Source organism: Equus quagga, chromosome 2 (assembly GCF_021613505.1).
Source record: "Equus quagga isolate Etosha38 chromosome 2, UCLA_HA_Equagga_1.0, whole genome shotgun sequence".
Classification (NCBI taxonomy): Eukaryota; Metazoa; Chordata; class Mammalia; order Perissodactyla; family Equidae; genus Equus; species Equus quagga.
Window position 1 is genome coordinate 134,542,539 of NC_060268.1, and position 26,609 is coordinate 134,569,147.

A 26,609-nucleotide genomic window follows, 5' to 3' on the forward strand; every position below is an offset into this window, starting at 1 on the left:
AAGACCCTCCGCAATACGGCCCAAACTTACATTTTTATCATACTTTTATGATGTTTTTAGATGTTTTTAATTATAAAGATAGTATAATCTCATTATGAAAATGCAGAAAAGTAATTGAAAGGAAAAATACTATATAGTCCTATCATCCATATATAACAAGTATTTGATGTCCATTTTATTTTCTTCCAGTCTTTATGTTATATTTTATCTGCTTGTGATCATATAGCACACTAAAATTGTACATATAGACTTCATTGTTATAAAAATATAAATAAAATACACTATTAATATTTTATTTTCTTTTTTACTGTGACATATTTCAAGCAAATAAAATTATACTTACTATCAGCTTTGCCAGATGTTAACATCTTTATATACATGCCTTAGATTTTTATGTTTTCTCAAGGAAAAGAAGGCAGAATGGCCAATGCCCTTTGTATTATTCCCCCAGTTTCAAGTCCTTTCCTCTGCAGAGATGAGCACCATCCTGAAGTCATCATTTCCTTGTGTACTTTTATAATTTTACTACATATATTTATATCCATAAACAAAACCGTAATGTACTTTACGTACCCATCAGAATGGGAGATAATCGAAAAGCTTAGCTATATCTGTAATGGCGAGAATGTGGTGTGGAACTCTCCAAACTACTGTGATTTTTATGTTTTTAAACTTATAAAGTTGGAGTCGTGCTGTACATATTCCTTTGTAACTTGTTATTTCCTCTGTCAACGTTATGCTTTTGGATTTTTCCACATTGCTCTGTGTAGCTAATGTTCAGTTATTTTAATTGCAGTATAGAATATGCCACAAATTTTTATCCATTTTTTTCTTTTGATGGATTTTGTATCCAATTTCTTGTCATTTTAAGCAATGCTGCAACAATCGAAAAGTGGAATTGTTGGATCCTAGATATGTACATTGTTAACTTTCCTAGATACCATCATATTAATCTCCAAAGTGGTAGTGTGCATTTGTATTCTCACAGTTCCACAGCACATTCTCTCCATTGCAGATATAGCTAAACTTTTCAATTATTACCCACTCTGATGGGTATGAAAAGGTACATTATGGTTTTAATTTGAATTTCCTTGATTACTAATGAGGCAGAGTATTTTTCATGTTTACTGGTCATTTGGGTTTCTGCTTTTGTGAGATGCTTGCTTGCGTCCTTCAAAAATTGTGGGTTTTTATTCAATTTCTTCCTAATTATAAAAGTAATATACGCTCAATTGTGAAATACTACAGCCAATTGTAAGGAAAAAAGATGAAATTGTCTCAAATCCCACCACCCACTGGTTAATATTATTAACATTTAGCTGCATTTTCCTTATAGTGCTTTAATACACATAATTGCTTTATACAATTAAAGTGAGAAGAAGCTATGAAGAGAGCCTTGATGACAAAATTTTCCAGGGTGGTTTATAATTCTTTCCAGATTAAATCCCAAGGTCTCAAGTCATTCAATATGTGTTTGAAAAATACAGAACCCTGTTAGTCAAGATCTTTGACATTGAAAATGGCCGGCATATAGATATTTGCTTTACTTTTGTGTAGAACAAGAGGAAGCCTTTTGTTTAGTCATTCTCTGGGCTCTCTCACCCAACGTTGCACATACTCCTCCGTCGTCAACAAGCTCTCGTAGAGAAGAGGACTGTGATGCTGCAAGGGGCTTTACCTGAAAGGCAGCATAGCGGAGTAACTGATACAGCTCACGAGTTACATCTGGCGCTGAGAAAGTGGAAAAAGCAAGAGTGCAGAGAAGTGTCGCAAGGCTAAGCTCAGCCACGTAACCCCGTTAGGCCTCAAATCACAAAATCCAACTTATTATTTATTTTAAGACGCAAAGTGTGACTTAATCAGCACAGTGCCTAGAATTTCTATCTTTGCTCATTTTTTTAATCTCTTGTATATTTAGAGTATTTTTTAATTATTTCATTGAGGTCATAACAGTTTATAACATTGTGAAATTTCAGGTGTACGTTATTATTTGCCAGTCGCCATATATATGTGCCCCTTCACCCCTTGTGCCCAACCCCCAACCGCCTTCACCTCTGGTAACTGCTAATCTGTTCTCTTTGTCCATGTATTTGTTTACCTTCTACATTATAGTATATTTTTAAATAATAGAATGATCACACCCATGAGTAGTTTCTGAGCCTTTGAATAACGGTGAAAGCCCTTCTGTTGCTGTCACATATGAAAGAATCTGGATGCTTTTCAAATTCTTGGGTTACAAACTTTTCACTCAAAAGCACTAAGATTTTTCTTAAATTCTGGCATTTGTTATTACAGAGAGGTTAAGATCACTCTTTGTAGGCAACATTTTTCTTTCTGCCTGGGTGAATGTAGGATTTATTTTGATTCTTCTAATTCCAACATTTCAGCCAGTCATGTTCAAATGTGGTTCACTTTTCTTTCATTTTGTTCAGCAGATAATGAATCGTTCTGTTCTCGATACTCATGTTTGTGTCACTGAGAGAAGTTACTTTTACTTAACATATATATTCGATTATCGCTTCATCTCCAATTGTTCTTTTCTCCTCTTGAACACCTAAAGTCATTAGGTTTCATCTCCATTCTCCACCTTGTGGAATCATAATCTTCTCCTTCAGCATTTTCATCTTTTTATCCTTTTCTGGAAGAAGGCGTGCATAGTGTGAACCAATGTCAGAAATTCCATTTTGATTATTTTGATGGTTGAAGCCCCACAGATCACTGAAATGTCTTTAAGTGTTTACTTTTATATTTTTAAAGTTGAAACTTTGCTTAGTAAAAAATTTTAAGTACATATGTACTGACTTAGAATGTGTCATTGAATGATAGGTAGAGAAGTTTTGCCATTCAACCTGATGCTCCCTAGCTCCATCTTGTACCCTCCTTTCAAAAGCTCATGCCTACTCCATAGAAATTAATTTACTCTTATTTGTTATTCATAAAGCACTGAACCTTTAGTCATTGTTTTTCAGTTTGGTGTAGAAGTACCACTTCTATATCTCCACTGGGTCTCCTGATCTGCCACAGGGAGTGGCTAAAATTCAGTTCTGCTGTGCCAATTAGGGTTCCCTGGTTGCAATCAAGAGAAATTGACTCTGACTGATTTAAGCCAAAGGGAATATAGTGAAAAGATGCTGGAAGTTCAGAGAGTTGACAGGTAAGTCGGAGACTAAGTATGAGAGAAACAGGAGAAATAGCAACCTGGAAACCTGGAATCAAGGACTACAGGAACTGGAAGAGTGAAGACACAGCAGGAGAGTCTGGCTACGCTCCAGGGTGATTAAACTCTGATCATGCATTGTCTGCTTGTTCCTTTGTTCAAAATTCAAATTCCAGGGAACGAGTGTCCAGTTGGCTTTAGGTCACATGTCTACTCCTTTTATCACTGACAGCAGGATTCCTGATTAGGATTCCATCATACAATACCCTGAGGGGAAGAGGTAACCCCTCCACGGAAACGAAGGTGGTGGTAAGAAGGGGAAATGGACCCCGGGATACCAAAATTCCATGAACATACACCACATGTGAGCGTTAGCCTGTACCCTCAGATTTCATCCACACTATCTTACATTTTTGCTCATTCAATTTCTTCTCACATCTTAATTAACTGAATTCTTGCTGGCTCTGTACCTCAAAATTGGTCATCAGCTTTGTGTTCCTGGCTTTGGATGATTTCTTGAGAGGTCACATCTTAATGGGTGAGAAGAGACTATTTGGAATCAGTTGAATTTGGAGTCAAATACCAACTGCTCCACTCACCTACCTATGTGATCCTGGACAAATCACTCAACTTTTCTAAGCCTCAGTTTCCTAATTTACCATGAATTTTTGGAGAATTCAATGGGAGTAATATATGTAATGCTTTTAGAAAATGCTTAATAAATAATCTAATGTATTATTATGGCTGGAGTTGTGGAAATTGTTGTTGTTATTATTATTATTAACACAGACTAATTCATATTGACCTGTTATTCTCCATCACCTAAGATAGGACTTCTAAATTAATCCTCTGAACAAGAGGAAGAGAGAATACCAATGATCCTTCTCCAACCATCTATACCCCACCCCCAGTGAGTGAGAAGCCAGAGTGCCCTCTGCCTGGTCTGCTAAAGAGAGGACATCCTTCAGGAAATTTTAGTCCCACTAGAGAAACCAAACAATTGAATAGAGCCAAAGAAAGTATGGGTAAACCACACAGTGATGTGCTTAAAGGGCCTTCAGCAAACATTTATTTCTAAGACAGGGAAAGCAACTCTGCCTGAGTAGGAAATTACTGTATTGCACTTGGAACATCTATCAACACACCATGGTGTGCACATTTGGTTGTGCATTATGTTGTAACTACAGGCAACGTGATAACAAGTTCCAAACATTCATGGGAAGACACGATTAGAGCTGTCTAATTGAAAAAAGCAGGTGGATTTTTCTCAAGTGCACATGGAACATTTTCTAGGATATGATTTTAGGCCATAAAATAAGTTTCAACAAAATCAAGATGGTAGAAATTATATTAAGTATCTCTTCCAACTACAATCATATGAAACTAGAAATCAATAACAGGAGGAAATCTGGGATATTCACAAATATGTGGAAATTAAACAACAAACTCTTGAACAATAAATTCATCAAAAGGGAAATCAAGGGGCCAGCCTGGTGGCACAGTGGTTAAGTTTGCACATTCTGCTTTCGTGGCCCAGGGTTCGCCAGTTCAGATACTGGGTGTGGACCTATGCACCGATGTCAAACCATATGTGCCACACATAAAGGAGAGGAAGATGAGCATGGATGTTAGCTCAGGACCTGTTTTCCTCAGCAAAAAGAGGAGGATTGGCTGCAGATGTTAGTTCAGGGCTAATCTTCCTAAAAAAAAAAAAAAAGGGAAATCAAAAAATATCTTGAGACAAATGAAAATGGAAACACAATATAGGAAAATTGATGGACTGCAGCAAAAGTAGCTCTAAGAGGGAAGTTTACAACTTTAAACTCATAAATTAAGGAAAAAAGAAAGATTTTAAAAGACCTAACATTACAGCTCAAGGGACTAGAAAAAGAGGCACAATCTAAACTCAAAGTTAGAAGAAGGAAGGAAATAATAATAAAGATTAGAACAGAAATAAATGAAATAGAGAATAGGAAAACAATAGAAAAGATTAACAAAACTAGGAGGTGGTTCTTTGAAAATATAAACAAAATTGACGAGCCTTTAGCTAGACTAACCAAAAAAGATAGAAAGAACTAAAATAAATAAAATTATAAAGGAAAAGGCGGACATCATAACTGATACCACAGAAATACAAAGGATCATAAGAGACTATTATGAACAATTATAAGTACAGAAATTGGACAGCCTAGAAGAAATGGAGAAATTCCTAGATCCATACAACCTACCAAGACTGAATCATAAAGAAATAGAAAATACGAACAGACCAATAATGAGTAAAGAGACTGAATGAGTAATAAGAAAACTTCCAACAGAGAAAAGCCCAGGACCAGATGGTTTTATTGGTGAATTCTATGAAACATTTAAAGAATAATTCACAGTAATATTTCTCAAACTCTTCCCAAAAATTGAAGAGGAGAGAACACTCTCAAACTAATTTTATGAGGCCAACATTACCCTGATACCAAAGACAAATAAGGACACTATAGAACAATATTCCTGATGAATATAAATACAAAAATTCTCAACATAATGCTGATAAACCAAATTCAGCAGCACAGTAAAAGGAATATGCACCATGATCAAGTGGGATTCATCCCTAGGATTCAAGGATGGTTCAACATATGTAAATCAATAAATGTAATACATCTCATCAATAAAGTAAAATATTAAAATCATGTTGTTATCTCAATAGATGCAGAAGAAGCATTTGACAAAATTCACCATCCTTTGATCATAAAAATTTTGAATAAATTGGGTATAGAAGGAATGTACTCAACATAATAAAGACCATATATGATAAGCTCACAACTAAATTCATACTCAATAGTTATAGATTGGAAGCTTTTCCTCCATTGCCAGGAGCAGGACAAGGATGCCCACTCTCACCACCAGTCAACATAGTACCGGAAGTCCAAGCCAGAGCAATCAGGCAGGAAAAAGAAAGAAGAGGCATCCAAATGAGAAAAGAAGAAGTACCACTGTCTCTTGATTATAGGATGATATGATCTCATACATAGAGAATCCTAAAAATATCACCAAAAAAACTGTTAGAACTAATAAAAAGTTCAGAAAAGTTACGGGATACACAATCAACATACAAAAATCAGTTGTGTTTTTATACACTAACAAAAAACTTTCCAAAAACAAATAAAGAATACAATCCCATTTACAATAGCATCAAAAACACTAAAATACTTAGGAATATATTTAACCAAGGAGGTGAAAAATCTGTACACTGAAAACTATAAGACATTGATGATAGAAATTAAAGAAGACACAAATAAATGGAAAGATATCCCATGGTCATGGATTGGAATAATGAACAGTGTTAAAATGTCCATACCACCCAAAGCCATCTATAGATTGAATACAAACCCTATCAAGATGCCAATGGCATTTTTTCCAGAAATAGGAAAAAAAATCCTAAAAGAACCACAAAAGACCCCAAATAGCCTAAGCAATCTTGAGAAAGAAAACAAAGCTGGAGGCATCATACTTCCCAGTGTCAAACTATATTACAAAGCTATGATAATTAAAACAGTATGGTACTGGAATAAAAAGAGATACATAGAACAATGGAACAGAATTGAGAGCCCATAAATAAACCCACGCATATGAAGTCAGTCTTATTTCACAAGAGAGATCCATATTTTTTTCAGTGGGGAATAAAAAGTCTCTTCAATAAATGGTAGTAGGAAAACTGAAGATTCAAATGGAAAAACTGAAACTGAACCTCTATCTTACACTACTCATAAAAATTAACTCAAAATGGATTAAAAACTTAAATGTAAGACATGAAACTGTAAAACTCCTAGAAGGAAACATAGGGGAAAATCTCCTGGACATTGGCCTTGGTAATGATTATTTGGATATGACACCAAAAACCAAAACAACAAACATGAAAATTAAAACGTGGGACTACATCAAACTAAAAACCTTCTACACAGCAAAAGACACCATCAATAAAATGAAAAGACAACATATGGAATGGGAGAAAATATTTACAAACCATATATCTGATCAGGGATTAATAGCTAAAATATATAAGGAATGCATAGAACTCAACAGCAAAAAATCAAATAGTCTGATTAAAATATGGGCAAAGGACCTGAATAGATATTTTTCCAAAGAAGGTAAACAGATGGTCAACAGGTGCATGAGAAGGTGCTCAGCATCACTAATCATCAGAGAAATGCAAATCAAAACCACAATGCGATATCACCTCAGACCTGTGAGAATGACTGTTATCAAAAAGATAATAAGAGCCAGCCCTGATGGCCTAGTGGCTTCCTCTGCTTGGGCAGCCCAGGTGTGGTTCCTGGGTGCAAAACTACACCGCTTGTCTGTCAATAGCTATGCTGTGCCAGCAGCTCACATAAAAGAACTAGAAGGGCTTATGACTGGAATATACAACTATGTACTGGGGCTTTGGAGAGGAAAAAAAAGAGAGGAAGGTTGGAAGCAGATGTTAGCTCAGGGTGAATCTTTCCCAGCAAAAAAAAAAAAAGAAAGAGAGAAAATGCTGCCCTCTCCATGGGCTACTTCTTAAAACAAAAAGGCAACAATAGCAAGTACTGGAAAGGATGTGGAGAAAAGAGAACACCCTAGGGGCCAGCCCTGTGGCCAAGTGGTTAAAGTTCTGGGTGCTCCACTTCGGCAGCCCGGGGTTTCCAGTTTCGGATGCTAGGTGTGGACCTACTCCACTCATTGGCCATGCTGTGGCAGCATCCTGCACACAAAGTAGAGGAAGACTGGCACAGATGTTAGCTCAGGGCGAATCTTCCTCAAGCCAAAAAAGAGAAGGATTGGCAACAGATGTTAGTTCAGGGCAAATCTTCCTCACAAAAAAAAAAAAGAAAGAAAGAAAAGGGAACCATAGCACAGCATTGCTGAGAATGTAAATTGGTTCAGCCACTATGGAAAACAGTATGGAGGTTCCTCACAAAACAAAAACTAAAACTACCGTATGATCAAGTAATGCCACTTCTGGGTATATACGTAGAGGAAATGAAATCACTATCGTGAAGAGCTATCTGCACCCCCACGTTCACCTCATCATTGCTTACAATAGCCAAGATATGGAAATAACTTATGTGTCCAGTGACAGGTGAATGGCTAAAGAAAATGTATATATATACAGGCAAACCTCGGCGGCGCTACAGGTTCAGCTCAAAACCACAGCAATAAAGCAAATACCACAATACAGCAAGTAACATGAATTTTTTGGATTCCCCGTGCACATAAAAGTTACCTTTACTCTACCTTGTAGTCTATTGTGTGTAATAGTATTATGTCTAAAACAACATACATATCTTAAGTAAAAAGTGCTTTATTGCTAAAAAATGTTAACCATCATCTGAGCCTTCGGTGAGTCCTTTTTTTGCTGGTTGAGGGTCTTTTTATCTTTTTGCTGGTGGAGGGTCTTGCCTTGATGTTGACGGCTGCTGACTGATCAGGGTGTTGGTTACTGAACGTTGGGGTTGCTGTGGAGATTTCTTGTTTGGTTTTCTTTTTTGGAAACTGCATTATTGTATTATTAAGGAATCCATTATGACTGTCATGAAGCCCAGGCTGAGTTAACAGGGACGAATTCTGGAGGTAACTACACCCCACTCTGGACTTTCTGGTTATAACAACTGTCCTCTCTCTACCTCAACTGAAAACCCAGACCTGAGAGGCCCCACGCCCTGCGCTCCTGTTCCTGAAAGAGGCCAAAGCCGGGTATGGAGAAGGATTGTTCAGAGAAGACGACTTTGTCTTCCCAGAAGGCAAACTCTCTACGTTGCCTTATGGGGCAGATTGCAACCCCAAACCCCAGACAGTGGGGACCTGCGCAGGCCTCAAGTGCAATATCACAAAATAAGACAACAATGAAGTTTGCTGCATCAATTGACCCTTCCTCTCACGACCAGTTTGTCAGTAGCTTGCGATGCTGTTTGATGGCATTTTACCCACAGTAGAAGTTCTTTTAAAATTGGAATCAATCTTCTCAAATCCTGCTGCTGCTTTATCAACTAAGTTGATGGCATATTCTAAATGCCCTTGTTGTCATTTCACAATCTTCCCAGCGTCTTCGCCAGGAATAGATTCCATCTCACTAAACCATTTTCTTTGCTCATCCATCACAGACCCATCAAAGATCACTCATCACAGATCACCACAAGAAATATAATAATAAGGAAAAAGTTTGAAATATTGTGAGAGTTACCAAAACGTGACACAGAGACATGAAATGAGCAAATGCTGTTGGAAAAACCACGCCAATAGACTTGCTTGATGCAGGATTGCCACAAACTTCAATTTGTAAAAAACACAAAATCTGTGAAGTTCAATAAAGTGAAGCACAATAAAATAAGATATGCCTTTATACATAGTGGAATATTATTAAGCCATGAAAAGAAGGAAGTGCTGCCTTTGTAACAACATGGATGAACCTTGAAGGCATTATGCTAAGTGAAATGTCAGTCAGAGAAAGACAAACACTGTATGACCTCACTTATATGTGGAATCTTAAAAACTTATACAAACAAGGAGTAGATTGATAGTTGCCAGAGGCTGGGGGAAATGGATCAAGGTGATCAAAGGGTACACACTTCAGTTATAAGATGAATAAATTCAGGGGATCTAGTGTACAGCATGGAGAATATGGTTAACAATATAGTATTCCATACTTGAAAGTTGCTGAGACAGTAGATCTTAAAAGTTCTCAGAACAAAAGAAAAAGAAAGGGTAACTAAGTGAAGTCACCGATGCGTTGACTAAGTTTAGCGTGGCAAGCATTTCACAATATATACATATATCAAATCATCATGTCGTACACCTTAAATTTACACAATGTTGTATGTCAACTATGTTTCAGTAAAGCTGGAAAAAAGAGAGAGAGAAAAAAATAACGGGTGGAAAAGCCTCGTCATTACCAAAGAGAGTGAAAGTCACCTGTCAAGTGTTTAGATTGACAACAGATTACATCCAAGTAATAACAGAATAGTGGTGTTCCCTGAGCTGAGTGCCAGGTGTTTTTCATCTTGTAATAGCCACCATGGGCCTTGCTCATGGCAAGGGAGGGGATCATGGCATCACAACTAAAGTTCATAAATCTAGTACAACCACTGTGAGAAAAAGCATTGGCTCCTAGAACTGTCTTTACCATTTTGGAGGTTGCCCATCGAATTCTTAACCACGGTTGCCACTTGTATAAAAGTCAGGCCTGGTTCGGAGACTTATTTCTGAGGAAGAAGTGTACAAGGCTGTGCTTCTCAAGCTTTAATATGCCCATGAATCATCCACAGATTTTGTGAAAATGCAGATTCTGATTCATTAGGCCTGGGCTGGGGCCTGAGATTTTGCATTTCTAGGGTGATGTTGAGGCTTCTATGCACAGACCAGCGTTTGAGGAGCAAAGCTAAAGGGTATAACAATGATTCTCCATTCATCATCTCCAGTGATTTTTAGATCTTCTAAACCTAATTGTAGAAAGATTATCCTGACTTTATTCTCACAACCTGTCATGTATAACCTTACTTGCAATAGCAAGGGGCTGATGCCTGTCTACTGCCTTGGAACATTTTCCACAGGCCCTGAAAAAGCAGAAAGCTAGTAATCTAGGAAAACTGTATCTTCGGGTTGTATAAATATTGCCCAAGAGCATGTTTAAAATGTAGCTTCCCTGTCCTCCTATCCCCCAAGGATTTGGTTTAATAGTGCCTGAAATTTGCATTTTTAATATGCAGCCCAGATAATTCTGATGAAGGTGGTACTTGGCCAATCCTTTGAGAAATATTGACAAAGTGATTATGTGAGTATTGTTTCCTAGTGTAGTACAATTAGGGTGTAGACTATGCTGTTATAACAAAGATGCCCCAAAACACAATGGCTTAAATAGGATAGATGTTGCTAGCTCCCTCATCTACCTCTCCAAGGATAAGAATTTCAAGAAGGCATGGCAGCTCTGTGCCATAACGTTATCAGGACCCATGTTCCTGCTCTCTTGTTGCTCTGTCATCTATAGGATTTTGTCTTCAACTTCATTTTCAAATCTGAGTCACATCACATCTGTAGTCCAACCCACCAGAACAGAGAAAGAGAAAAATTGAAGGGCAAGCTATTTTCTCTTTTTTCCTATTTATCTGCTTTATATTTATTGAAGCAGACTTTTTATACACGAAACTGTGCATATTTAAAGTACGCAATTTGAAAAGCTTTGTCAAAAGTTTAACAACCCAAATGTCCATCCACAAGTGAATAAATAAGCCATTTCTTTTAAGCATAGGTGCAGACTGTGTGTACATTGAACACTGATGATAAACTAGACAAAAGGCCACACCAAGCTGCAAAGAAGGCTGGGTAATATTGATTCAAACTAGGCACCATGTCCAAAGCTGCATCTTCAATACTACAAAGGAGAGAACAGACTTTGCGGGATAGCCAGCAACCCAAAACTCCTGGCAACGGTCATCATGCCTGAAAACTCAGAGCAGGTATCTCCTCCAGCAGGACTTTTCTGACTCTCAGAGCTGAATTAAGTGTCCCTGCCCTGCTCACTGAAACCCACTCCTCACGAGCCTGTCGCTGTACCTAGAATGTTGAGTTACTGAAATGACTCCTTGGGTCTTCATCTACAGTTTCCCTTTTGACATGTGTCTAGTTTGTCTTTGGCAACAAACGACAAAGTTGAAATAACCTGGTACACTTATGAAGGTTGATAATGACTGAAATTTACTTTTTAATATTAACAATGCTGATCTCTTATTCAACAGATGCCCACTATGTGCCAAACACTATCACAGACCCCTTCAATACACCACCTCTTCCATTCTTCACAACAATTCTGTGAAGTAGGAATTACTATCCCTGTTTTATTGATGAGGAAACTGAGGCTTGTAGAAGTTACAAAATTTGCCCCAGTTTACAGTGTTAATAAGTAACAGAAGCAAACTTTAACTTATCTGCCCGGTCCAAAGGCTATTCTCTTTTCACTTGAGCATACTCCTTCTCTACTGTACTTGTTATGGTGATAGATCTCCCTAAAAATGCACACTATCTAATTTTAATTTGTTTTAGCATTTTTATATACTTTACTACTTTCCCTAGAAGGAAATGTTTCTTAGTCTCCTTTTCCATCTGCATGCTATAAAAAAATTGTGTGTAGGGTATTGCTGATATAAATTAAGAGCTAACCTGATTTAAAACCAGAATCTCATGTTCTAAAAGAGCCCAAATTAGAATTCGAGAGCTGGCTTATAGCCCATTTTACAGATGGAAATGGATTGCTGAAGTCAGATAGGGCACTGGTTCAATGAGCCTCGGGTCTCCTACCTCTCGGGGAAGCAACCTGTGTTTGGAAAGAGTATGGACTGTGTATCCAAATGATGCCAGATTCAAACACTAACTGCCACTTGACTATGTGACCTCAGGCAAGTTTTCTAACTTCTCTGAGATTGTTTCCTCATTTGTAAAGTGAAAATAGTAATACCTACCTTGTAGAGGTGCTGTGAGAATTGGAGATAAATTATCAGATGTTCTGATACAATGCCTGGCACAGAGTAAGTACTCATTAAATGTTAGTTCTCTCTCCCCGTCACAGTCCAGCCTTCTCCTGGAGCACATGTTGCCTTCCACAGGGTGATGGTCTTTTCCCCTTCTTGGCACCCACATAAATCTCTCATTGTAGAAATCTATAGTTGAGCGTGCATGAAGCAGAGTCCATTCTAAAAGCTTTTTTTTTATTTTAAAGGAAGAAAAAGTAAAAAGTGCTGAGCCAATATTTCTACTATTCAATCATTAAATATTAATCGATGCCAATGCATTTGAGGGAGCCTTTAGCTGTGACAGGTGAGCCGAAAGTAGAAATTCTGATTTAACGAGGCCTCCCGGCCACATTGGCAAAATGTCAGGGTGCAGGGTGTGGTGGAGAATAATTAACTGATAAACAACGTTCTGAAAAAGATCAGTAACTCTGAAATCAGGTACAAAGACAGGGCATCTCTTATTTTTTCCCAAACATTTTTTCTCTTTAGGATTTTTCAGTCCTTTCTGAACTGACCCTGCTTCAGTGCCCCCTGAGTCGGAATGCCCTTAATGTTTTGTTTAGACTGGGCTATGAAATGATTAGGCTGTTGAAATGATGAATCAGGAGCACTGCAGGATTTTACACAGTCTCTCTGAACAATGCCCCATATCACACTTACACTGACAGGCTGTATTTTTATATTTGACATGTGAGAGGAACATGGAAAATAACACACTGACAGCGCCTTAGATACCAGTCATACATCTTCCTAACACAGATTGATGGGTGGAAAAGAATATTATTTAGTGAGCCCTTCTTAAGCTCTCCAAGGGAAATATATAGATCCACCAGTGGATTGACTTGAGACTCATATTAACATTCCTTACGAGCAAGAAATAGAAAAGCAGCCACCATCCATTTCTGCACTAGCAAACAGGTCAGAAAAATTAGCAGAAACTAGTTCAGCACCTGTACATTCCTCACTGATGAGTCATGGTTTGCTCCTTCCCAGCTTAGGAATCAGAAGAGGTGGAATTTCTCCATCGAGGTCCATTGGTCTTTCTCAATTTCAAACCAAAGGTAAAAGATAAGCTGCTAGGAGAATTGAAGCCACAGCTATAGCTGCTCAGGGAACCAAGCTGAAACAGAAAAAAATTGAGATGGAATAGCCATGGCTAACTGTATAAGTATGGGGAGACTCCAAGGACCACGTGGGATTGCAGCTGCTACATACTAGGGGACATAAGCATAAGAGAAGGAAAAGAAAAAAAAGTGTGCCAGAAAATCTCCCTCTAGGAAGGTAGGATTTATTCCCACAGTTGCTGGGAATGCTGCTGGTGACAGCTCTCAGATGTCAGCTCTCTTCAGGAAGTGCCTCTGCTTAAGAGAGCTGTCTCAACAAACATTACGCTGCGTCATGGAGCCGCCCACATCCAGTGACTGGTCATTACAGAGGTATAAGGGTCTAGCTCTTGATCCCCAAAAGGAACATCTGTGGAGGGTCATCCCATCCCATGAGTTAGCTAAAAGCTTTACTAAGGCTGCACCACAGCCCAACTTCACCTTATGCCCAATCCTGCTTCCTTCTCTTTTCTTATACAGGTGTCGATCCCGTGAGCATTCCAGAATAAATTCCCTGCATGCTAATCCCCATCTCAGAGTCTGTTTCCAGGAAGACCCAAACTGCAATATTCCCTTCCCCTCCAACTCCCATAATGTACCGTGTAACTTGAATATGCCAACGAATAAAATCCTGTGATGCTATCAGAAATGTGTATGTAAGATCAACCAAATCATTTTGAAATTCAAGTCACAGTCATTCCACTTTTCAAGATGGAAAATGAAAACAGAGAAAGACAAGCACCATCTTGTGGCAGGACCTACCATTGTAAGTTTCCAGTTCTCTCTTTGGTGTAACGTGGGGTTTTTGTTTGTTCATTTTTTTTGTTTGCTCCTTTGTTTTTCATTATTTGCTTAAGATGAGGCAAAAACAGGTGAATAAAAACATCCAGGAATTCTACTACCAAAACAAAAGTAGGTGAGAGGAGTCTATTTCCTATTGTAGATGATACAAAAGGGCCAAGAACCAGGAATCTGGACCGTTGATTCTTGGGATTGCAGAGTACCTGGCACTCCTGTTTCTAATGGCAGATGATAGTGGCATATGAAGACTTTCAAATAGCAAGTGACTGATTTTGGAGTGGAGGCAAAGGGAACCAGAAACCCGATTAGAATCTGACAGCAAGTATTCAGCATTTGGCTCTAAGTAAGGGTCCCAGGTCATTTGCTGCCCTATGGCTTCACCTACTTTCCCTGTTTTTTCCCTTCCCTTCTCTATTCTCCTTTTGCTCCTTCTGCTTCTGCCTTCTCCTCTTTGACTCTCTTTCCCATTTCCTCTCCCTCCCAATTCACTGGCCTTTTTTATTGACTGGAATTTCAATAGGAGTTGCATCACCCAAATTGCTATTTCAGCAGTAAAGCACTGATTTAGAAGGAGGAAAGAACTTTTCATCTCTGTGTGCAAATGTGATTCAAATATGGTGAACTAATTTATTCTGTAAAACTTAATTAAAATCAATAAAAAAAAAAAAAAAAAAAAAGGAAACAGCTCTGGAGGGAGCAGTAACTCCCTTGGCAGGATCTGGGTGAGATCCATTCAGTTGGGACTTTTCAAAACTTAACATTTGATTTGGCCCCATGATTTTCAGAGGACTTGGTTTGGTTTTATACGCTACTAAAATGCTTTTAAGTATTTAATGGTTTACTCCAATTGGGGAAAGTTTTGTTAGGTTTCCTCTAAAGTTTCCCACAGGAAAGCCTTGGTTTTTTATTTGTGACTGGAATATTTTGTGGCTTTGAAAATTACTACGAAAATCAAAAATGCTGCTTTTGAAGTTTTCCAGATGCAGACAAGTATATTTTCATGTATCTTACACCACATCCTTGGTTTTGAAATGATTTTGTCTGACAGAATGAATAAACAGGGTCACAGTGGAACTTGAAGGAATACCGACTTGATTTCATGCTGAGATCCCCATGACTTTAAGCTTCTTGACTGTAGAATTCCGTCTTGATCGCTTTTAAAATCCTTTGCACCAAACAGAGAAATAGAGTAAACACCGATGAGTGGATGGGTGGAGGATGGATGGATGGATGGAAGGAAGGATAGATGGCTGGATGAATAAATCAATCCATGAATCCCAGACTGTTGGAATACACTTGCCTATATTCTTCCTGCTGGAATCAGAATTAGGAGAAGTTGGAGCTCCTCCACTATGAGCAGAGTAAAGGAAAATTACTAAGCTTGCAGTCCCAATGGAATCTCATACCCAGCTTCAAGATTTGCCAAGGTAGGTACTTGATAAACATTGGATAAATTGAATTGTCATCCCATTTTGCTTAAAGTTTGCCACAAGGGCACTGCAGGAGGAGTACCAATAGTGATTATTTCCAATATTTTATTATGAAAATTTCCAACATATAGAAAAGTTTAAGTAATTTTACATGGAACGCTCCTATACCTGCGACCTAGACTCCACCATTAACATTCCACTCCACTCGATTTAATCACATAACTGTCTCTTCATCACTATATTCATCTACCAAATCATATTATTTTTATGCACTTCAAATTAAATTGCAGGCATTGATACCCTTCTCCAAAAATACTTCAGCATACATATCATTAGAGTTTAATAATTGGTTTGAGTCTTTTCCCTTGATATAAAAGTAATCATTCGCTGAATTTTGACAACAGCAAATACCTGTGTAATCCAAGTCCTTACTAAAATAGAGAATATTACTATCACCCCAGAAAATTTAGCAGTGGAGATTTGAGAGCCTTTGAATTACTTTCTTTACCTTTTTACCCAGAAAGACAGTGGTCTGGGGATAACTTAAGGGGTTTGAAATTTGGTAGTCACAGTCCGCCCTCACAAACTGCTTCAGATCTCAAGCCGTTAAAGAGTCACTTTCCTCTATTTGCTTTAGCAAAATCCAAACTCCAAATACACAGTTTATGGCAGGAGAAAGATGATATGGATGTGGATGTGGAAGCTGAAGGTCCAGTAAGTTGGCAATCAGGCAAGAGAGAATAAAGCAAAATTAGAATCCTAATTTCTTATATGGATTTCAAAAAAATAATATATACAAATAATTGTTGTCAGAATAACAGGTATGCTTTGGGCCTTAACACATGTAGTATGTGTTTTTTTGTAGTGGATGTTCTCGGGGCATCACCTTTACAGGGAGAAAGAAAACAATCAAGGAGCCCTCTGGGAAATTGTGCATGTTGCCAAGTTGAATCCAGTGCCAAACTAATCCAGACCACATGGTACATATAAGTTGAATCTCTTCCAAATGCAGGGCTCCTTCTTAAGTAGCTGTGTTGACTAATTACTTTCATCAGGATAATTGCACCTAAGGAAAGGATACAATTATTTCTACTGACTGGAATGTTGACATCATTTAATGAAGAATTAATGCATGTGGCGACAAACTATGTATTTAGAGAGGAAATAAAGCAGTTACCAACAATCTGTTTCCAAGAAAGAATTTTTAAGCATGTCTGTGTACTCTTAAGCATTCAGAATGAAACTAATAGGCATTTTCATGGCACACAAGACTCAGCCTCTATCAAGGCAGTACATGCCATGAATTGCAATCAGCCAGGCACTAACGGGTCCTATGTCATGGTTGAAGAGCAGAGCAGCAATTAAATTGGGCTCAACCAGTGTCCACTCACATCACCACATTTCGAAGAGATCTTTCCAGTCATTGTTCCACATAAATAGTAAACCCACATCATCCTTTTTTGTGGAAGTGGCAAATTTTGGAAAATTACAACACAGAAAGATTATAGTTTAAACCTCCGCTGTATTGACTGGGACCTAGAATAGCCACTGATGGATAAAAGCCCTAAAATTAATTCTTTCATTTATTCATTCAATGCATATTGATCAGTCAACTAACATATGGAAGGTGGTATGCTAATTGCTGCATAGTAACCCAAAAGGAATCAGAAAAGGAATCGACTATCAAGAGGCCTATAACTCCAAAAGGATCATTTAATCATTCATTCAACAAGTCTATTGGGAACTCTGGTGGTCTCTGTGATCCGCTGCTCGAATACTCCTTTGAGACTGAGGCATTCATGTCCTCAGCTGCCTGGAATGTAGACTGTTGATAGTTCACAACTGAGTTCCTCTCCAGGAATTGCTCTAGACTCAAAGAATACAAATTCCCCTTGCTGAATGTGTCCGCATCCAGTGACTGATGGCGCTAGAGTACAGAGGCTCTTCACTCAATTAGGACAACTGTGAAGCACGTCACAACTCCAGATCTCATAATAGGATCAACTGAGGCCTCTCTTGCAACTGCACCACAATTCAAGTTCTCCCTCTGCCCAACCCTGCAACACTCATTCATCCCAAATATTGTTACTCAAAGCACTCCTCAATTAAGCTCCTGCATACAAATCTCAGTCTTAGAGTTTGTGACCTGAGGAAGCCAGCCTGGGACAGTTACTGCCAAGTGATTTCAGAAAGCCAACTATAAAATTAGATTTAGGAGCTGGATGAGAATCCCATCACTAGCATGCAGTTCTGGTGCAATTGTTAAAAATTCCACTAATAGGGAACCAAGACGGAAATGAAAGCCTAACGGTGAAATACCACCAACATAAGGTGACGTGAGAACCCAAGGACCTCTTTAGTAATACAACAAAGACTCTCATCTCCTGTAGCCAGAGGGCAGAAAAGGCTGAGGATCAGACCCAGGCAGAGCTACAGAGAAGGCTGACTTCTCTACACCAGTGTGTCTTCTATAGTAAGGACAAGGCCCTGAATGGGAAGGAAAAGGACGTGGAGAATTGAGATGGGAACGTGTTGGTCAAGGCACTTAGAAAATCTTGAATCTTTAGATTCCTCCAGACTCCCCTGAATCCTCTAGCTATTCAGAAGTGGTCCACTACTCCTTCTTAAAGGCTTGCACTCCCCACCCCACTTTTGCTTGAAGATGTTATAGAAGCTTTTGCTTTGCAAAATAACACACATCCCCTCATGATCTACCCCACCTTCCCTCCTGGCCACCAGACCATGGGAAAAGTAACAACATAATCCATATGTGGAAGTTCTGAGTCGGCTAGAATAAGGTAGAAACTATCTACTGAAGAGGCTGCAGTATCTACCCAACACATACCAGCAGGAGCCAGGAGAGTTTACATGGGATGTCATCCTGAGGATGCTGTATCAAGGAGAACAGAATATGAAATTGGAAAGTGATGAGTTTATCAGCATGAGAGCACTCTCCTGTAATGGAAGATTTACACCCCATCAAGGATCCCAGGAGACAGTGCTAATACACTGCTAGGAGGATTCTTGGAAGCTTGGACAAAGCAATAGCCCACACCTAATGAAGCAGAAATGTGACAGATGGTGGAGGCAGTGATCAAAATATTCGGAGAAATGAGACTGGTAGATTGAGTATACTTCATAAGGCCAGAAAAGCCCCCATCAAAATGTTTGATGGAAAGACCTAGAGAACAATCCATTTCCCAAAGTGTTAAGGAATGTGCCAGTGAGAGGGGAACTAGCATCATTAAGAAGTTCAGTGACAGCTATCCATCGGAGACCAGGGCAATAAGATATTCTGCCGAAGAACTGGGCTCCCTGATAACAATGGGCATGAGAGGATCCTGAAATAAAAGAAGCCAGGTGGCTGCACTTAACTGAAATAATCAAGGCAAACACAATTATCATAATGAACAGAAAGGTCAAAGTGGTAATCAAGGAAACCGGCCTGTAAAAAACCATGGATATGGCTAATAGAACACAGCATTCCAAATGTCTGGATAAGTGGGCAGTCCACAAGGGTATTGCTCAAGCCATACAATGAGAGAAAATCAAGGATGGATGATAAAGAGGCTGGAGGTGGATACTCCAATAAAAATTCACAATCTCTTGTCCAATGTCCAGACCTGAGCCATTCTAAGACCAGCAATACGTTGACTGGGGGAAAGGTCATGTATCCCCAAAAAGGAATCCCACAACACCGTGACGATGTCATGTGCTAATGATTCCTCCAGTTCTTCCTTAAGGGATTTGTTCATTTACTCAAATAACAGTATACTAGAGAAAGAGAAATATCCAAACATTTCAAGAAATCTTGGACACAGAGTCCAAACTAACATTGATACCGGGTGACCCAAAGCATCATCATGGACCTCTGTTACAATGGGGCATATAGGAGTGCTATGTAATAAATGGGGTTCTGGCCCAGGTCCTACTTACTTTGGGTTCACTGGGGTCCACGGACCTACTCCATCATCATTTCCTTAGTCCCTGAATATATAATTGGCATGAATATACCTGGTAGTTGTCAGAACCTATACATAGCTTCTTTAGTCTGTAGGGCAAGAGCTATGGTAGCGGGAAAAGCCAAGTGAAAGACTAAGAAATTGCCTTTCCCTTCCCCTCCTCAGCCAAGATAATATGCTGGGACACCCTCTCCAAAGTAAATGACAAATTATAACATTTCATAACCTCCACCTCTATGAATAAAGCGCAGTGCCTGGAGACCTAAAAAGGTCTGGGTGCAGCATATTCCACAATTGAGAATACTGCTCTACCCATTTACGGAGATATGTGGAAGACATCTAGCTTTGAATGGGTCCCAGAGCACAAAAGAGATCTGCAACAGGTCCTAAGTGCAGCACAAGCTGCTCTGCCACTTGGGGCATCAGACCTAGCAGACCCTGTGCTATTAGAGGTATCTGTGCTGAGAATAGACGTTGTGTAGCGTTTATGGTAAGTTCCAACAGGAGAATGATAATATAGACCCCTAGGTCTATGCTTGTAGCAGGGCTCATTTTATCTACTGCAGAAATTTCTAGGCCACTTAAAAATAGCTCCTTCATATGCTACTGAGCCCTAGTTGAGATGGAGCATCAGATCATGGAACATCAAGTGACCATGTGGCCAAAGCTGCCCATCAGAAGCTAAGCTCCCAGATCCTCCAGGTCATTAGGTTCAGAGGGCTCAGCAACAATCCATTGTAAGATGGAAGTGGTGCTACTTGCATGAGCAAGTCCAAAGGGCACAAGTAAGCTATGTGGGCAAGTGGCCAGACTCCCATGCCACCCTCTACTGTTGTACCAGTACCCCACCCTCAGTTTACACATATGGCCCCTTGGTGCAGGTAGGGAGGGGGTGGATGATGGCACATGATCTGTTGATAAAGATGGAAAAAGCCCAAATGAGTTCTATTCTTAGGACACACCACAAGCTGCCCTATACTTCTCACCTCCTCTCTAAGTTTAAGATCTAGGGAAGTGATTATCTTGGAATCGTGATACCACTGGAGTTTAAATCAGGTTGCTACCTGATTGCAGAGTTAAAGCCACCACTTCTTTCTTTAATTAATTCATTCGTTCATTAATTCAACAACTACTTATTGAGCCTCTACTTTGTAAAGTACCATTCTCGGTACTGGGAACAGAGCAATACATAAAACAGACAAAAATGTCTTCCTTCAAGAAGCCTACATTTCAGTGAGGGTCTATACAACACAAACATGTAGAAGATACATAAAGAGGTAGTAAAGGCTATGGAGAAAAACAAACAAGGAAGAGGGACTGGAAGTGCCCGGCAAGTAGACAGAGGTCTAGTTTTAAATAACGTGGTTTGAAAAGATCTCCATGAGAAATTCACTTTCAAGCAAAGGACTGAAGCACATATCTGTGGTCCTGAATTTTAAGCAGAAAAAAACAGCAAACGTAAAGGCCCTGAGGCAGAGGGCATGCCTGAAATGTTCAAAGAACAGCAATAAGGCCAGTAGGGTTGCAATATAGTGAGGTAGAAGAGTTGTTGGACTTGAGCTCAGAAAGATAATGGGCCACCAGAGTTTGTAGGCTTAGAGGCCATTCTAAGAACTTGGAATTTGGCTCTGAGTGAAATGGGGAGCCATTGGAGGGTTCTGAGCAGAGGATAGATATGATTTGATTTATATATGAAAATCATTGATCTGGTCTCTGGGTTGAAGATAGATCATTGGTGGGATAAGAATGAAGCCTAAAAGTTATTACCATACCCCAGCGAGAAGGTGTTGGTGGCTTATACTGACATGACAACCATGGAAGGGATAAAAATTTGTATGAATCTGGATTTTTAAGGACATAAATAATTTTCAGACAGATTAGATGTGGGGTGAAAAAAACAGACAAGGGAAGGATGATTCCAAAGTTATTTGGCTTAAACCAAACCAAATGGAAACCAAAGTTTCCATTATTTTAGATGGAGAAAACTGAGGAAGAAACAGCTTTGAGAAGAAAGATGATGAATTCATTTCTGTGCATGTTAAAATTGAGATGCCTGTCAGCCACCCAGGTGGAGATGTTGAGTATGCCATGGCTCCACAAGTTTGGAGCTCAGGGCTGAGGTATATATTTGAGGATTATTAGCAGGCAAATGATATTGAAAGCCATGAGGGAGAAGAAATCACTAAGAGAGTCAGGTAGCTGGAAAAGAAAAGGAGCTCAAGTAATGAGCCCTGGGTGCACTCTACCATTAAGATTGATTGGAGGACTCACGAGGAATCTGCAGAAGAAACTGAAAAGGAGCAGCCAGTAGGGAGGAAAACCAAGAGTGAAGTGTCCTGGAAGCCAAAGTATTTCTAGAGGGATGGAGTGATCACCTGTGTCAAATGGACCTGATAAATCAAGTAAGATGAAGCCTGAGAATTGATCTTTGGATTTCCCAATGTGAAGGACATTGTTGACCTTGATAAGAGAAGTATCTATATCATATCATTCTTCATCAATGTTCAGATCAAGAACCCATACACAGGTGCATCTCTCTCTCTCTCTCTCACACACACACACACACACAAACACACACACACATACACACACCCCTCAATTAGTTCCAACTCAGGAATCTCTTTTTGACATATGTACTCATTACCTTTTTAATCCTTTCTCATCTTTCTTTCTATTCCTTCCCCTTCCTATTTCCATATCCACTTCTCTCTTCTCCCTCCACTCTACCCTTTGCATCTCCCTAAAAAGAAATACAGAAAAAGAATATAATGGTTCAAAGTTCTCTAAAAGTGTTTTAAGAAGAATGGTCCCAAGGGAACAAGTACAGTTAACCTCTAAATTCCTTACAGTTGCTCAAAAGTTTCCTTCAGAATACTGACAACATTCACATCTACTTCTTTTATTTATCCACAGGAAAAGCCTTTCATGATAAAACATGTAACATGCAATTTTCTTTTTTCTGTAATCTAGCAAGTTATTATAAATTACATTTTCCCCTATATTTTCATTTCAAATGCACTACGTGTTAAATAAATATTAATGACCTTCCTGGACTTCTTGGGAGCAAGAACCACGTCTTTTTTTCCATGTACCCTACTTCCCATTTGCCATGCACAGTGATTTGCATACAGGAGGTACTCAATTAATGTTTTAAAACTTGAATTAATATTTTTCCTGTGGATAAATGGTTTTAATTCCCGAAAACTTACCCACAACGGGATTTTAGAACCTAATCTCGTTATAAGACAGAGATATGCTGTACACACCAAACCTTGCCTCCCCACACTTCCCTCCTAAAGTAACAAGAGTGGTGGTGAGGGGACAAGCGTACATAATGTCTCCAAATCAGGTGCTACAAAGTCAAATGGAAAAACACATCAGTGGACCAGGTGAGGACCTAGGGAAAAAATCCCACATGTGCAGTCTAAAGGGGTAGTTGCTACCCACCTCCAAAGAATCGCAGGCATGCAAGAACACAAGCCTAGTGTTGTTGAGTCTTCCTATTTCTTAAGGGAAGTTGGAAATTCAAGTGATATCCCAGCTTTAAAATGTTGGCTCCCAATCCAGTCTTCTTCAGTGGGAGTGGAGAGGTGTCAAAAGCAAAAGCAATGTTCATCAAAGGCTTGTCTACAGATTTGCCACCTCTGCCCTAAATAGACATGAAGACCTTCAAGGAAAGGAGCTAGTTTTATAGCTCAGCTTGCTGCCTGTCACCTGGCTAAATGGGTACACTAGCCCTAGGTCATTTCATAGATGGGGGAGATAGAATTACTATGGTACTTCTAAAAGATTTAGATTAAGGATGCTACATTAAGTGCCATAAATTACATCATTCAATGGGAGCGACGCTGCCATCCATCTATCTACCGACACCAAGTACTTCCCTTAATGAGATAACCATTCAGACTGCCTGAGATGTACCCAGTAAGTGATCTACATACATGTTCTATTGCCTCATAAATACTCAGCATTATGGAGGGCTGTCCTATTTTTAGTTTTCTCATGGATTATTCACGAAGAGAGTCGTAGAACGTCTGTGTAATTTCACTAAACTTTCTTCAATTCTCCCAAAGTAGTGGATTCCTTATGGAGTACCTCCGTCTTCTGGAAACTGTTTCCCTCCTGTTCCGTCTCATTTAGCTGGAATCATCCTGGATGAATAATAAGCTGGTATCCTCAAAATGCCAGTGTGTGTGTGTGTGTGTGTACACAAGCGCACGCGCATGAGAGCGCACGCATATGCAAACACACACATGTGCATGCTCCCTTGCTATCACTGTGGGGCTGGAACCTGGCTTTCAAACTGGCCCCCAAAACTGGGATCATAAACTCAAATGTGATTATTTATCTTTCTCATAAACAAGAGAAAAGTGTTTTTAAAGCTCCCTAACGCATTTATTGGCTGTGGCCTGAGGAAACATTTTGGACATATCCCTAAAGAATGTGCCCAATGTCAGGCAGAGTGGGTTTCTGGGACTGGGCATGGGTACAGTCTACTGCCAAGTGGGGAGGTCTTTTACTCCCTGCTATTCCAAGGAATAATGTAGTACTGGGACACAGTCCACTTTGCTCTAGCATTTTCCTTTCAGGGGCCCTAACAACCTGTTTTCTGAAGCTAACCCTAATCCTGGGGCAGAGGGCAAGCCGTTCCTTTTTATTGCTTTTCAAGCACATGTAAGCAAAAGAGCCGGAGTGAAGAAAGCTTTAGCAGGGTGCTTCGGCCTCTGGGGGATCAGGTGGCTCTCCAGCTCTCAGCGGCCTTTCTAATCCTCACCTCCCTCTGGCTGGAGGATGCTTTTTAGATTTTCAGCTTTATTTCACATAAGTGATCTTATCCAATGTTGCTGCCTGTCCTACAAGTTTTGGGAATAGAAGAGGGACTAATCATACCCCTTTAACAGGTGAAACAGTTGAAGAGCAGAGTTAGATGGTGGTGGAAGGAAGACTAGAAGCAGCTCTCCTGAGTCACTCTCGAGATCTCCTTTGCTACTCATGGCAGCCTGACCCGGACACATCCAGCTTCAAACGGTCAGCATAGTCCAGCTTGGAGACTTGTACTTTTCTCTGCCTGGAACGTTCTTCACGTGGCTGATTGTCTTCTCATCATTCAGCATCAACTCAGATGCCATTTGTGTGAAGAGGCCTTTCCTGACCACCTTATCTAATGTTGCTGCCACTTCTCCGGCAGCCCCTCAGTCACATCACACTTCCTCCGTCGACAGCACTGAAAACATCTTCTGTATTTTCTTCTTCAGGTGTTTGTTTTCTATCTTCCCTTCTACTAGAAGGTGTGCTCCATGAAGGCCAAAAAGATGTCTCTCTTGTTCACAACTGGATCTCCAGAACTTAAAATAGTGCACAGAACATTGAAAGTAATCAATAAATATTTGTTGAATAAATGACTTCTCAATAATGCAATTTACTGTACATTATCAATCAGGAAAAAAATCTATATGAGAAAGGTCTTGAACGAGAAATCAGAAGACTGGGGTTTTAGCAGGACTTCCCACTATCTATAAGTAGCCATGGCCTAAAATACTGCTTCCTGGATGGAAATATATTGTTAAGACATCATAGGTCACCTGCATCATTACTTGCAGCTTCTCCCAGAACTCAATGTCCTGCCAACCAATTCTTTTCCTAAATTAAGCACATTGCCGTTTCCTCACAGTGAAAACCTCTTCTAATGATGCCCATTCTTAACTATAGAGAAAAGAGGAAATAGCTTTACCAAAATTATTGGCTCAAATATTCCACACTTCACTAGCCTATGAGGTAACATGTTTCTTTAATTCCTAAATCTCAGAGCCCTGATCCTAGCTGACTACAGTAAGTCCAATATTTTCCCAGGTTTCCTTGTCCACGTATTTGTAGGACTCTCCAGAAAATATCTATATGATTCTCATATCTATCCTAACTGTGGCTCGCCACTGCAGCCAATCATCTGGCCTCACCCTGCTGTTCTGTTCCTCTGCAGATCTCCTCTGGCCATCTTGAAATCATTTTCCGTCAGGCTGCGGTTGCTGAGCGCTGAGCCATTTTGCCTCTACCTCGGTAACAGATCTTTCCTTCAGCTCCTCATGACTGTGGAGACCAAGGCGTAGCTCTTAACACATGTTGAAGACAGGAGAGAAGAGAAAAGAATAGTGACAAAGAACTTACAGGCAAGATAGGTTATGGCTGCTCTCAGAATTCACAAAAATCTTCCTCTGAGACCTTCATTGACCTCTCCTCTTTACCATTTCCTTCCTCTTACTTGCTTTGGGTTTGCTTTATTCTTTTTCTACCTTCTTCAAGTGTAAGCCTAGATAATTGATTTTAGACCCTTTTTTCTTTTCCAATAAAACTTTTACCTCCATAAATTTCCCTCTAAGCAGTGCTTCAATTGCATCTATTTTTTTTTCCTATGGAAGATTTGCCCTGCACTAGCATCTGTTGCCAATCTTCCTCTATTTTGTATGTGAGCCACCATCACAGCATGGCCACTGACATGAGTGGTAGGTCCACTCCCAGAAACTGAACCTGGGCCACAGAAGCAGAGTGTGCTGAACTTAACTGCTAGGCCACTGGGGCTGGGCCACATCTCACTAATTTTGATATGCTGTGTCTTCGTTCAATTAAAAATA